We start from the raw sequence: 15,734 nt of genomic DNA, 5'->3' as shown, positions 1-15,734 counted from the left end.
AACTGGAAAGACATCAGAAAGCTCAGGAAAGTGAGAATGCACAAAATAGAGGAAAATGTGCCAGCATTTTTTTGTTGCATGCTCTCTAAAATGAAACAATGCAGTGCTGAATTCTCTTTTTTAATAGAGATCAAAAGAAGGAAGTACTAATCAGTACCTTTGAAATTGGAATTCTGCAAGGTAACATATTCAGAAGGAAAATAAGATTAAAAAAACCCAACACATTCCTTCATTCTTCTTTTGATAGGTGATTTGTTATGATGTATTTTGCATCTTTTTCAAGCCTAATGTGTGAGGAAAAGAAATACAGAAGACCAAGAACAGTTACCCTGGAAATAATCTCTAGTACCAGGAATCCAGTTGAGTTGGACTTTGAAAACTGCACTACAGAAAACATTAGAAAATATGCTGTAGTCTGATTTCTAAATAACAAACTGCTTTGAGATTAAAATTCCACATTACATACAACATTTACAGGTATGCAATTTTAATTAAAAATAATTATGGATCTATATAATTAAGAGTTAAACAGAGTAGTGCTAAACTTAACCAACTCAAAACTGAAAAAAAATCTCACATGGGTTTATGTCTGACTTTTCAGCTGACATTATTAATGGTAAGCAAGAACTGATTCCTGAAATCCTTTTAAGTTCCACTCAGTATGGCTCTTTCAATAAAATCAGAAAGCTGAAACAAACAAGCAAATATACACAAATCGGGGGTAAACCTCAAACCAGTCTTTCTTCAGAAGGTATGCTGAACTGAATTATCAAAATTACATACATAATGAATTTCAAAACAGCCTACTTACTTTTAAGGGCTGTATTTTTATGCATCTACAAACTCAGTCACAAAGCCAGTGAGGCTTTTGACATGAAAAACTCCAACATTCAAGCTCCCTTACTTGACTACTTCAGAAGGCTGCTTTGAAGCAAAGGCTCACCTATTTCAGGAGAAAGTCCTAACTACCAGCAGTGAGATATCTAGCTACTGGTCTCTCCTGGACTGTTCCAGTTCAAATATTGAATGCTAATTGGGACCCAGCAAGAATTAAGAATGCTATTGCTCTGAGACAAGTATATAACAGCAAGCAATCAGAGAGAAGCCTTTTCCTGTGCTATAGGAGGGTATGGACTTCTATATCACAGGCTGTGTGTCCCATTATGAAGCGAGGAGCACTATATCCTTTTTCTCAGGTTGGTGAATGTGTTTTGAACATCATGTTGTCAAAACTCCTACTTTTGCATTTGAAAATAATTTGCAATCAAGTTGAATCAAATATTCTGGTGAATAAGGTACGGTAAGTTTTTTTTAAATTCAAGTCTTGTTTCTCAGAGGTGGAGAGTTGTGTTTTAACAAGGACATGGGACACTACTGTAAGAAAAGACATATCTGAAAATATTGGAAGCCAGGGTGATTCCTTCTTTAGGAAGGAGTACAGACTACAGAATTTGTCCAAACATGAAGTATATGAGGTTCTCTATAATGAATAATATGTCTAGCATGTCCTTCTCAATTTTATTATTGACCTGATGGTAATTTAGTTTTTACTATTCCATTATAGATTTCATCTGAAAATAAAATAACCTGTCTTATATGGAGACATAGGGTTTATTATTGTTTTGTATTACTATGTTAATCAGTGCAATGTTTCTATAAGCTACCTGTTACTTGGAGAATTCTAGCATTCAGAGATCAGCATGCTTAGGCCATTTCTCTTTTCTCCTGTTTTGAAAACTTGCCTGAGAGTGAAAAAAGATCTTCCTCTTGTGCAACACTCCATAGGAGTGTTCCTTTCACAGGGAATCTGCAAAATGGCTTTGTGACTACGATGTTCTGCTGGAAAACCATAAAGCATTCAGAGGCTTAAAGACTCAACTCGCCATCTTTCCATAACACATAGCCAGCATATGATCTACTGTAGTGAGGCAAAAAGTGAACCAGTATAACACAAAAAGGAGTCCAAAAGATAGGCAAATAACATCTTGGCATTTCTAGTTCACTGTCTCATCTGAAGGACTCACCTGGGAGTTCCAGGTATCTTTCATAGCAGAAAGTGTAGGAACATGCCACATGTTCAACTGATAGGAGATGTGATGTGTCATCACGCTACTAGATCATTGTGAGGCACAAGTTGAGGGTGCTACAATTTTGGTGCTTGCAGTATGGCTTGGTACTCGTATGTCCTAGTACTTGAATGACTGATATTGGCAGTGTCCCAGTTACGTAATTACTGCCCACAAATTGAAGTTTAAGAAGTATATGACACTGCCTTACATCAAATTGCACAAGTTAGTAGTTGGGAAAACAAGACAAAAGAATATTCTATTCAAAAAGAATAAAAGAATATTCAAAAGAATATTTCTATTTTTATGTCATGGATCACAAGAGCCCTATATAAAATGCTTGCCAGTTACTGTAGCATTATCATTGATATGTATTTTCTGATATGATAATGAAAAGGTTGTACACGTGTGAGATTCTGTATTTTAGAAGATTCATTTTAGTTTTCAGTCCATTTTATATGAAAGTTATGCTGCCATATGTGGAGTGTGAAATGTGTATGAGCAGAAGACAGTTTAATGGCATTTTTTTCTAGTAAAAAAACGTAAGCACAGGGATTAAAAAGCAGTCTTAAGGCATGGTCTGCTTAACTGAAAAACATGTTATAGTGAAAATCAGTGTCACTTTAAGCTTTAATTCAGCTGAAGTTCTCTGATGAAGAAGTATTAAGGACTATTCCATAATCTGTTTTCTTCTCAAAAAGTTCTTTTGCCATTGCAATGAAGACTTGAAATTGCATGAGACTTTATTCTAGAAAAGGTAAAAACTGTGTATGAAAAATATTTGGAGACATGCAATTATGAGAATAATTTTAATGAATTAATAAAACTTGCTAGGCAAGGCAAAGGTCAGCAATGAACTTTGAGAAGTGAATTTTTAAAATATTCAAAAAGTAAAATTCAAAAAAGAAAAATTAAATAACATGGTGGGCCAGAGCAAAACACCCTGAAGTAGATGAATGTCTTCCTACTCTTATGAAGAGGCTTTAAATCAAAAGGAAGAAATCAGAGGAAGAAAATACACACAAAAAGAATCATTCTAAGAATAATCTCATAAACTGTGGAAATTTTCTGAAAGGAAAATTAAAGTAACCTTTAAAACAAGGAGTGAGGTGGAAGATTACTTTGTTAAGCACAGATTCATCTCAGCTGAAACTGAATTAATATTTTATTCAGGCGTTTTCATTTGAACGTATCTTTATCCATGAGCTGACTGTTGTCTCACTCTGTATGCTAGCACAGGTAGAGCCCATCTTTCATGCCATGTTTTTACATTTGCTTGAAATGTATCTCTGTAGAAACCATCACAATGGTGAAAATAATAATAATGAATGATTACATTATGATAGAAGTGTGATATAGCTCACCCCAGGCACAAGATAAATAGTCACCACTGGATAGACTAATAGCTGCAATAGGACACAAGGACACAAATGGAAGGCCAAGTAAGAACAAATTACAAGCCCTGAATGTATAGGCACTGGTCCGCACAGCAGACTGACGTGAGTTTTGGGCAGAGGGTTAAAATGTGTCAGTTGGGATGCCAGAGACATAGAAACCATATTTCTCATGGTTTGATTACTGTAGCTGTAATCACTACATTTTTATGAAAGCACCACTGATGAAATAAACTCAATGCCATCAGTTTATTTTAGATGTGCTCTTAAGAAAGCTTAAGTGATCTGAGTCCTTTATGGGACTTGGATGCAAAAATGCCTGGACCCTGATTCCAAAATACTGTATGTCAGAGAGAAGTATTTACCTCCTCATCGCCCCAAAGAGGCCAACTTTTCTAGGCATTTGCAGTAGCATAATTCCAAGTTCTGAAGAAAGCTCTGCCAGAAATCTGAAGTCAACTTTTTATTTACTGTTTCTTTTCCTAAATCCTTTTTAAGGTGTGTTTTAGAAGGACATGGATCTTTCTCGATGTTATTCAATAATTTTGTGGCCTGGACATGAGAATATTCATGTCAGGGCCCTGGGTGCACCAACAGACCTGAAGGGCCCTGATCAACTTTATCTGGGACCCCCACCTATGCATCTCTGCCCACAGACCAAGGTGCTCTATGTAAGCTCAGCCCTGGACACCCAGATCTGGCCTGAGCCACATCATCTGTATATCTGCATCTAGCCCTATCTGAAGCTGAATTTCTCAATTCTAGATGCATCCAAGCAAACAGTGCTTGAAGTTTTGGATATGGATGAGACATTGGCCGTATGCTGGGATGGAGGTAAGGCTTTGGGTTTCTTCTTTGTTTTTCTGCAAAAGTGCAAAGGCTGTGGGCTCAGCTAGCTGCAGAATTGAATTGTTGTGAAATCTTGGAAACCTCAGCGGAGCATAAAAACTTTCTGTCCAACTCTAACTTATAAATTACCTTAGCTTTGAAGCAATGGGTGTAGCAACGTCTAATTAGTTTTAAAAATCAGCGCCTATATGCTACCTCTCCAGGTATTAAATCATGCATTACAAAATCATAAGCCTACATTTTCATCTACAGTAGAAAAACTTCAGACTCAACTAAATGAGCAGCGACTGAGAGTTTTGAGTTTTTTTCATACAAGGTGATCAGAAACATCTGACAAGGAACCTCACCACCAAGGAGAGGAATTATGATGAAGAGTGAGGTCACCATTAGGATTAAGATACAATAATTTTCTTGTGGAACATTCAGTATTGTCAACTTATTTACTTATTTTTATTTATTATAAAAAACCTAGATGATAGACATAGGCTATGCAAATATACCTTTCTTCAATTCTCAGTCCTGTTTTCCCATCATTCCTTAGAATCCCTCAGGCTAGTATCTCACTGAATTTGTTTTTTTGAAATTAACAAAAATAGTTACGGATAGAATATTCCTTTTAACAATGAAATAAAGATTTAAGTTGATATTCAGTATTAATGTTAAAGCAAAATAAGTCAAAGTAATATGTACAAGGAAAGTGAAATTATAATAGGATGAATAGTAACCTGATTTTTAAAATTAACTGTTTGGTGCATTTCTCTCTCTCTCTCTCTCTCTCACACACACACACACACAGAGAGAGAGAGAGTGAGAGAGAGAGAGAGAGAATTTATTTCTTTCTTCATTGTTTATCCTGGAAAAAGACATTAGTGATGTAAATCTTTACAGTAGCTGGCTTTCCCCACACATTTGCAACTGCCAGGGCAATAAATTTTAAAGAAAGAAATGTACTGATGGATTGGAAGATAAAGGGACTTCGATTTATACTGTCAAACTGTTTAGCGTTATGGCTTGGCGGTATTACCACATTGATAACTTTAAGAAAAATCTGGCTTTGTAATAAGAATGAGTTGGTATAATATCACACAAAATATACATCTATGATAGTTCATACTATTCTTGAGAATGAACCAATAAAAAGAACTCTCACAGATTAACAATTTTAAGATACCAACATCTTCAATAAGCTATAATATACTAATTATTTTTTATGGTGCGTCATGAACACATATTAAAAAACTTGAATTCTGTGGCAGAGCTATAGGTTGAGAAAAGGTATCAAGAAAGAATGCCTGCTCACTGTAAACACATATTGGAGAATGCAGTCTCCTCTGTTCTGTATTTCTGCCTTTTATTGGGTGCTGCCACATTCTTAATACTTTTAAAATATATTTACATTGTAAAAAAAAAAAAGGAATTTATTAGATTTTTCATCCTGCTAAGTAATTGGACAAGTACGATCTTGTGAGAACTCAAGTGACCTTCTATGACCTATCCATAGGTCCAATTTACGACTTCAGGTAGGCTTGCTATAGTTTTAACAGGAATAACAATTTTGGTTGATAAATGTGACTGCTTAGATGGAATGTATATGAAATTAGAAACAGTGTTGAAATTAGTTCTATATAGTATTCTGAAAAAACCAACATCATATAACTCTATTACAGCAAATAAAAAATGGTATAACATGATAAAGCAAAGGAACCTCAAAAGCACTTGTCAGCAGGAAAGCCAAAGGGGAATTCTTCTACCGGGTCTTCTCAGGGTTTAGTTCTAGGCCAAGATTTTGTTTTACCATTTGGAATTAAAAATGAATTAAAAATTTGTATAAACCTTGCATATGACAAAGAATGATAGACTGTAGATCATAGGCAGTCATTCAAAGAGATTCAGCTGGCTGAATATATGGGTATATTCAGGTCTCTGGTCCATTCGTACAAAAATGTGTTTTAATACAGCCAAACTTGGAGTCAGACATGTACGACCCTAGACAAATAATTTGCTGACAGAACACAGGCTTTCCATGTGGAGAACACAAATCTGAAAAAGATTTAGGGTCCATAGTAGAAAAAGAGCCCACTGTGAGCACCATCAGTGTGTTGCTGTATCAAAAGAGGGTAAATTGATATTTAGACACCCATGCAGAGTAGTGGTAATCTGAAAACAGTGACTCCTCTGGGTAAGGTATTTGTGGCACTGACAGTGACTCACCAGAATATAATCACTGGAATATACAGATGGCATTCACATTTCTATAGCAGGCTTAAAAACTAGAGATCCTTGAAAATAAACAAAAGCTATTAAAGAAAACCTTATAGGGAAAGATCTAAACATTTTAAATTGTTTAATCTGTTTATAAAAGTTCAAGAGCTGACTAGATTGCAGTATATAGTCTGAGTTCAACCTACAAAATGATGTAAAGCGCTGAGCGTGACTGAAAGCATACAGTATGTGAATAAAATGTAGTTTTTTTTTTAAAAAAATGCTGACTTGCAGTGAATTCTGCATGTGCCTAACATCCACACCACGCAAGATTTTTAACCTGAAAATATCTCTAAATGCCTTCATGTATTTCCTTAACTTTCCCAGCCTTCCCTTGGCTGGACTAATAACTCATAACTAAATACCTAATCTACCTCTTATTTTCAAGTCAAGGCTGGATGTCTATTAGAAGGAATTCTTTACTCAGGCCCTAGTTCTTGGAAAATCAAACCATTTGGTAGTTCCTTCTCACCTAAAATCTGTTAGTCCATGGATAAATAAATATATTAAATGTGTTTTCTTTATGATATGATCACTGAGAATATAAAAGTGTAAGGAGGATCAAGACTCAGGAAACTTGAATGTAGAATATAGCAATGCTAGATTCCACATATGATGACTTTAAAATATTATCCAGATGCTTCTTTAAAACACAAGAGAGCATGTTACGTTTGAACCCTCCTCTTGCCATCTCACCTTCCAAACAAACATGCTGCTATTCCAAGTGATCTACAGCTTATCAATAAAGGGCAGAAACTGTAGAACTGTCATTGAAATCTTCATGTCCCTACACATGAACAATTTTTCAGCTCCTTTGCAAAGAAAAAATCCAATGCTGAAGGCAAATACTAAGTTGTTTCTTGGGAAACATTCTTCAGTTAAGTACTAATTTTCACTAATAAATTATTAAATAAATACAGATGTTAGTGAAATTTGATGTGTTCAAGACATCCAGAAAAAGGTTTCTGTCATTTCAGTATTTTTTGTTTCTCCCAGATGAGATTTTTTCCTTTGTGGAATGAAAATTATGGAGGTTGGAAGGCTGTCACATGGCAATTTTGAATTTTCTTTGAAATGAATTGGAATTTTTACTCAGCTGAAATTTTCTTAAAAGTTGGCTCTTCCTGGATACCTGGAACAAACCAAAACTGCTCATTTAGAGCTCACATAAATGTCAAAATTCACTTTTTGATTTTGACACCTTGCCTCAGGGGAGCTACAGTTTAAATATGAGGTAATTCACTGTGCCACAGACATGTGTCCCTGCCAGCCTACTACTTCCACCATGACGCTAAAGTCATATCATTCCTAGGAGAATCTCCTGAGGGGAGAGCAAGTCTTGCAGGAACATCTGGAAATCCCTTAGTGGAGCTCTTCATTTCAAAATGCCCAGAGATCAGCTGGAAACTAAAATACACCTTGTACCTTCACAGCAGTTTAGCAAACAGGCTAACAGGATCTTTTAATCTCTTCATTAGCCAAGGCTAGCATGGCATGTGCTCTGCATCACATTATCATGGCTGCATGGTTCCTGTTTAGATCAGGATTGCATGAACTATACTGTTATACAGCCAGTTCTTGAAAGGTTACAGAAAGCTGATGTCACTTGTTCCACATGTGCAATGAGTAAATAATGACTTGGTTTGAATTCACAAAGTATTTTGCTCATGTACTGATTCTTAGCCAACCATTTCTATTATAAAATAGATATAAGAAAATCTAATCCCCTCACACTGGTTTTTGAAAAGCTATATTTAATTTATTTAGATTAGGATTGTGAAGAAATTTTTGAGTTACAATCTTTTTGAAGGAATTGTTTTGACCATCTTTTTGATGGAATTGAGTAACAACTCAAAATGATTCTGCACTATTCTTCCACTTGGCCAGAAAATGGAAAAATATCTCTAAAGCTAGTTAAATCCTCCAATGTATTCCTTACCACATTTGAAATCGTAGGCACAAAATAAATCTGAACACAACTGCAGATTTTGCCTACTGCATATTGTACTGTTTTCCTCAAATTTATTAAAGTAAACTGGCTAATGTAATGATCATCTATTCTTAGTTGTTGACAGCACCCTGTTGCACAGGAGTAGCCGCCATCAGCAGAAACATTGGATACATATCATCCTGGTGTTCCATACCTGAGCAGTTCCTTGAATTCTGTAAGAGTTCCTTGTACATAATAGCATCACCTCAGTCTAGGTGTTCTGCATCTCAGTAACAAAAAATAATATACATTTCTGGTTTGAACTGGTACCGAAACACAAGAAATCCTCTCACTAATGGTGTCCCAGTGAGTACAACTGCAGAGAAATTCGGTAAAGACGAAGTGACGTGCTTTTGCATGCTGATGTGCTATTAGCTTGCTCAGTTTTACAGAGAGCTCCTGAAAGAAAGAAACTTTGTTTTATTTCACAAGAGGTTATTAGGATCAGGGCCTGCAGTACTAGGCTCCCATCCTAGTGTGAGTGAGCGTTTCAGTATTTAACGTTAAGGATTCATTAGCATAGGGAATTCCAGGCTTTGCCTCTCCCAAAACCCTGACTCCGAAGAAGTCATGCCTACTAGCAAGTCTGATGCATATTGAGGCATCCCATGCAAAACAGAAGAGCATCAAAGGGTGGAGAATGTTCAAACATCCCCTGCTACCCACATATTTAAATAATAACTCTTGGAAAATTCTGCCTTGAAGTGAATGACAGGGTGAAGCTGGGTTCATGTGTGCTCAAAAAAGGTGAGAATTGGCTTTTTGATCTTCTACTTTTCAATGAGTTGTGGACAAAATGAAGAGAACTCCTACTCCAACTTTGTTTAATACCAACTTGACCCAAGACAGGTGCATTAAGAATGCAGACCAGATTTGTCTTGGTGGGTTCAATACAAGGATAACTTTTGGTTTGTGAACCCAAAAGGATCAGGCCTTATAATGCCTCTGTGCCATTCATAGTAACAAGAGTCGGGAACATGAGAATGTTGATGGAAGTAATTTTGGAGTTAGATGGCATCTCTGCAGTGTTTTGAGGATTTAAAATTTGGACTTTGGCACCTGCTAGGGCAATGAAGTAGGACAGACATTCATGTACATCTGCACACTCATCCCACTGAAAGTGTGGTTTTCTTAAGTTGAATAGCACAACGATCCACTTTGTTTTACTCTCTGTGTCCTGACAGAAGGAAGTCATGTCTTCATCCAAAATAAAATGCTCTTTTAACATTTAAACATGCCAAAAGACTTTATTAAACTATATAAACTGAACTGTTTGGATAAAAACACTTCTCTCCTTGAAACAGAGAAGGCTGGCAATTGTTTTACACTTTGCACTCTGAAGCAGCAATTAACTAATAGACACTGTGTCCACGTGTGTAACTGCAAGGTACAATCATCTTGAAAGATAACCAGATGATTTTCACTTAGCTTGAAGAAGATTATAAATGACAATCAAACATTTTGTGAAAGCAAATTTACTTGCTATAGTTTTGTTTGCAGTACTTTTTCTAATACTGCATTTTTCTATATAATTTAGTAGATACATTATATGTCAATAATCTCATCTTTAAGTTAACATTTACTTTCTTTACATACATGATTTATATAGAAGCTGATTCTTACTTACTTACTGAAGTGGAGTAAAAACTTTACAAATAGTCCCATTGTAATCAAGTGTTGCACATTTCAGCCCTTTTAAAATTAAATAATTACTACAGCTCCTATGTAATTAACAAATTATTATACTATTTTACATTTTAACATTTATCTTTTAATATCATCATTAATGAATTGTTTTAATGCAACATTTCAATTAATATTTTTATCTTCCTCATGTTTATTTTGTCAGGGATTAGGCTGGTAATTTTTATTTGGTATGTGCTTACAAACTTCAGGCTAGATTTTGCAATCCTTTGTTCATGACCTTGAGCTCTTACTCAAGTAGTCTCATCAGTGGTAATTTTCCTGCCACTAAGTGCCTTGATCACCCGCTTATCCATTTTTCCTTCAACCACAATGGTACTGTGTGCTAACACCCACAATTTTCTCCTAATTTAAATTCCTCCTTAAAAGCTACCTTTTTTGTAACGGCTACAAATCACTCTAGCCTTGCCCTGGTTACTCAAGTGGCAAGTTGATTTCTGCCTTTCTGCTAAACTGCATTTGTTTTGTTGCTTCATTCACCAACTTACCCACACTTAATATGCAGGTGAAGTCTTCAGATGCTACAGTCCTGGGCTGATGCACAGTCCTAGTTGAAGAGAGAACGGGCACAACCTTATTTTTCACAAGGATCTCCAGAAACTCCTAGCAAACATTTGGGTGCATGCAGTTTTCCCAGGATCAGGGGCAAGGAAGCAAAACCAAAGCCAGGAAAGTGGGTTAATTTAAATTGTGATGGAGTACACGCAGAGTACTTATGGCATTTCAGAAATTTGCAAAGGTTTCCATGCTCAATGGGAAGCAAAAGAAAAGTGAGCAAATATAATAAAATGCAAACCAGAGGTTTGTTAGCAGGTTTAGAATACAATAACATAACCAAAAATCCTCAGGCAAATATGTCTGGAGAGTTTTGTGCAATGTATCCATAGATATAACAAAAAAAAGGAACTATCAAAGGGTTGGACAATATGGAGGTGCCTGTTTCGTTTGAAAACACTTGGCTTGAGAATACATAGTAAATTCTGTGTGTTTACTTTTATCCTCAAAACATTTCCTAAATGTGAGGTTGCATAAGCTAATGGGCAGTTTGTCTATTTCATGAAGGTAGCTTGTTTTATCATGATAATATCATTGCTATCTATTTTAAATTTCAGTCATTGAAGTAAAGTGAACAATTTCTCCATTATTCCTATTAGCATTATCAAAGTTTAATTAGGTACAAAGTCACCTGATTAATTTACCAGACCTTTAACATAAAATGCTTGTTCATTTTTCTTGAGACAGGTGGTACAATTCTTACAATCCTGCTAGTAAATTGCTTAAACTTTGTTTTCAAGATTTTTATTCAATATTAAAGTAGTGGCAATTTTTGAAGAAGAAATATGTGTACCTGTGCCATTGAAGATTCAGTTTGATTGGCTGAGGCCCAACTACGAGAAAGGCTGCAAGAAATTCTGGAAATGTTTTCTCCGTGTAGCTCAGCAGTACAGAATTTCAAGTGTATATTTAGTCACGTAAGTCAAGAAGGCCTGTGACTATGCCAAACTTCATTTCAGAGACAAACAGACAAGTAACGTTAAATGCATACAGTGTCAAGTAGGTCATGGTGGAAAAAACAGATTAACTCAGCTGTCTCAGAATAATGATGTTTTGATTGTATTTAAAGCGAAATTGTATCTACAGTCAGGAGACTAGAAATTTTTCCTTTTAAATGTTGTAATTAGCTGTAAAGTGAGAACAAGCAACCTTCATCAGTGCTTATATTATCTTGCTCAATATCTGTTCCAGGGTGCTAATAATACGTGCAGCCTTTTGTAATCAATATGCCCATGTTAATAACATGCAGCTTTGTAGATGTCTCAGGAACTCCAAATAAACTTGTCAAAATGGGTAGTATTATCCTGTATTATCAGGACTAACTCTAACATGGCACTTGGTTAAAAAAAAAAAAAAAAAGTTAAAGCCCCCCCCATTTTTAAAACCTGACTTGTATGACTGTAATCTGCTTATTCAGCACTCTCTTTATTAGTGCATGCAGTGGTCACTTTGCTTTAAGGGTTCTGTAAAATGTCTCTAAAATTAAAATCTGGTGATACCCAGTGAACTTCTGCAAGAAACACCTAAATATATGCTCTTTTCTTCCTCGTCCCTCTCACATGCAGTACTTGCTGCTAAATTTGTTAATTTTGGTGGAATAAATTGTCTGAGCAGATTAAAGGTGTTAATGTGATTGTGTAATACTAAAGAGTTAAATGAGTTATAGAGGTATAGAACTCATCCAGCTCATTTTCATAGCAAAAACTGACTCTCAAAAGTTTCTTGGTTGTTTCACTAAACATCCAGGGAAAAAAAAGTAAATCAGTTAAAATGCTGAAGAAAAAAAAATACTGGATCCTCCATTTTCATGTCGATCTTTATTTCCCTTCCTATGAACTGCAGAGTGCCTTTATGAGAAAAATCTTTCTTTTAACAGCCTTTTAGATTATATTAAAAGGTGGAATCTTTTGGAGGAGAGGAGCAAGAGCTGAAGAGGTAATTATTAACTGAGATGGCTTAGAAAGTCTTACTTCCTTTTACTTTAAGACACAACAAGATAAATTCATGCAAAAGGGGAGAAAAAATGGTAGCAAAGCTTTAAAATTCACTCTCTGGTACTTACACGTACTTGCAGCTTTGTGCCTGGAGAAAGGAACAGAACAGGATCTTAGCAGCCACTCTGAGACCTGGTAAGTTATTTGAGACATTTCTATTTGCTGTCTTTTTTTTCCTCACTGCCTTATAGCATAGTTAAAAGAAATAACAATAAAAAAACACTGCCTGGCTACACCAAAATGCTTTCCTTGAAACAAACAAACAGAAAAGCAACTCTCTGGAGAAAAAGTCAAAGAAAGAAGTAAAATAAGAAGGAGAAGAAAATCAGAAGTACTGAAGGGAGGACAGAATGTAATTTTGTATAATAAAGGTTTGTATTAAGGTAAATCAGATGATTTTGATATCCAGGCCCCTTTCTGCCCTGCTCCGCTCAGCAGCTTTTTAAGATTCAGGCCTGCACCCTGTCTCTCAGCTCCAGGAATCTGAAAGTCCACCCTCTCTTTTCTCATTTTCATTGATCTGTTCTGCAATGCTGAGACTCCTCTTGGCCCTCTCATTTTAAAACCCATTCTTCCTACTTTACCATATCTGAACAGGCTGTAGACACTTTAGTTTGGAATAGCTGGATCTTTTTGCCAGCTTTGCTGTATTATTGAATGCAAGGATCTGACCTGCACTTTTGTTTCCTAGGATAACTTCAGCGCATAACTGTTTGCTAGCAGACATCAGGTGGCAGATTTCTGTACAGACCAGCTCCTGCTAGCCTCTTGGGCCCTCTGTCCTTGTGTCCTGCTATGGCTTTTGCTCCTGTATCCACCACCATCCTGCTATGGCATCTGACTACCTCAGTATTTCTCATGACTCTCACCCAGTTTGGGCTAGAAACCCTCGTTCTTCCCACCACCTCTCTCCTTCTGCCTTGAACTTCAGCCTAAGCGGCTTCGGCTACACTGTTGTTGCTTATTTCACTGCAACTTGAAATGCAGTTCATAGATTAATGTGTGATACTTTTTGCTGCCTTGTTCTTGCAGCTTTAGGCTTTTGTTTTTTTTTGTTTTTTTTGTTTTTTTTTTACTAGACCAACCACCCATGTATCAGTGAAGAAGCTAACTAAGCTTTCAAGCACTCGTAGTCCTCCAAGAACTGAGTGCATGCATACAATGTCTCGAAAACTTTACTCTGGTTTCTTTTATTAAAACTAAAGGCTTTCATTACTACTATAAACACATATGGAAGTAAGAGGGTCACCATAATGCAATAGGCAGTGAATGTCTCTTGTAATTCTGTGCTTAAATGATCTTGGAAAAGAGTAAGAATAGGCAAGCCCCAAGTGAGTGCTGTAGTACAGAGAGCTCATCCTGAGGCTGAGGACTTCCGTGCCAAGCATGGAAACGAGAGAGCACTTGATGCGTTTGCCCACACAACAGCCTTGTGATATAAGGAAATACTATTGCTCTGCTTTTATAGTAAGGGTTGAATGACTTGCCTGCAAACTCACGCAAAGTCCATAGCAGAACAAGAAGAGTGAAGCACTAAGTATATGTAAGCATTGTCAAAGGGATTTTGTAAAGTAGGGCTAATTTTTCATCTCACTAAGAAAATTTCTTATCAAATGACTCCTGAAGTCTTCTTGCATTCTGGGTACACACCATTTCTGTGAGGAATGCACAATTCATAGGGATTGAATGGCTAGCCAGGCTGAGCTGGCTGTTCCCAGTGGACTAACAATGTTCATTTGTTCCACTCTTTGCAGAATCAAGTTCTAACTATGTGTCAGGATGAAAGATATATTCTTCACCAGATGTAACACTAGTCAAAATTTAAAAAGAAGAAGAGGAAAAAAAAAAGAATTCTAATCTTACCTGTAATACTACTTCTAGCAACAGAAACTCGGTTTTCCTGTTTTTTTAATTTGAAGTCATAATGAAGTTATAGGAATGGTGGGCCATGAAACTTCACAATACTTTTAAGTTTCTGTTTGGTACACTGCACGATGAAGCTAAATGCAAACAGTTCCTTCTCTTTTTCAGGAAGAATATTTGCATGTTCACAGAGAGCTGACATATGTGAAGAGGATGGTCGATGTACCTAAGGTCTAATGAAACCTCATTTACTATGGGCACTTTGACCTCTATTCTTGTCTTTCACTCCTAGCAATAACCCTAGCTTCTCCTAAACTATGTTCTCTACTGCATCCACAGTGGGGGTAGCATGATATGTAGTAGCCCAGAGCTACCAGTCTAAGCATCATTGAAAATATTAGCCCATCTTTATGAAAACACAGATCAATGACTGAGGAGCCAGTGCCAGTCTCTACTTGAAAAGACGACCTTTGCTTAGTCTGTACAATTATAGGTATTATTTCCCAATTCGTATAATTATCACTGATTTAAAAAGAATATGTGAATGATAGGAAAATAACCCATTTTTCTTCAGTTTTCTTATGTAGCTGCCTTCAAAAAAAAAAAACAAATTACATTGTGAAAAAAAGATATCTATATTTGTATCAAATGTACTAGGTACAATTTGAAACCTATATAAACTCATTTTAACATATGTAGTAAAAATAGACATACTTTTTAACTAAGTAAAATAGATGAGAAAATTAGTTGGCAGGAGCTGGATCCCTAGCACTATTCTATAAACAAATCTTGGTCTGTGGTCTATTTGTGCAAAACATAATCCAGCATGATGCAAAGCATCTTCAAATCATCATTCAGAAAGATTTGTGCGTGAGGCACATCTTGTGATCCTTTCAAAATTTATCAGGTAATGTTTTGGGATTTTGAGCACTTAAAAATCATAATCACAGGTAGAGGTTCAATAATTAGATTTATTTCTTTTGTTACTTTAGAAAAAAATTTGCTGATTATTTCACTGCTGCTTGAAATAAAATTCTTAGATCAATGGGTGATACTT

At 36.0% G+C, this 15,734-nt stretch overlaps 1 long non-coding RNA gene across 1 annotated transcript; it reads left to right on the top strand.

Moving 5' to 3' along the window:
- Positions 1–4,235: 4,235 nt before the first annotated feature.
- LOC135327314 (uncharacterized) lies at positions 4,236–15,294 on the top strand. The gene is made up of 3 exons (XR_010387420.1): positions 4,236–4,294; positions 12,895–12,949; positions 14,846–15,294. It is a non-coding gene; the product is annotated as an uncharacterized LOC135327314 (long non-coding RNA).
- Positions 15,295–15,734: the final 440 nt, after the last annotated feature.

This window comes from Dromaius novaehollandiae, chromosome 2 (assembly GCF_036370855.1).
Source record: "Dromaius novaehollandiae isolate bDroNov1 chromosome 2, bDroNov1.hap1, whole genome shotgun sequence".
NCBI classification, from domain to species: domain Eukaryota; kingdom Metazoa; phylum Chordata; class Aves; order Casuariiformes; family Dromaiidae; genus Dromaius; species Dromaius novaehollandiae.
The sequence above is the reverse complement of the archived record's forward strand: the minus strand, read 5'-3'. Positions and strand labels throughout refer to the sequence as shown.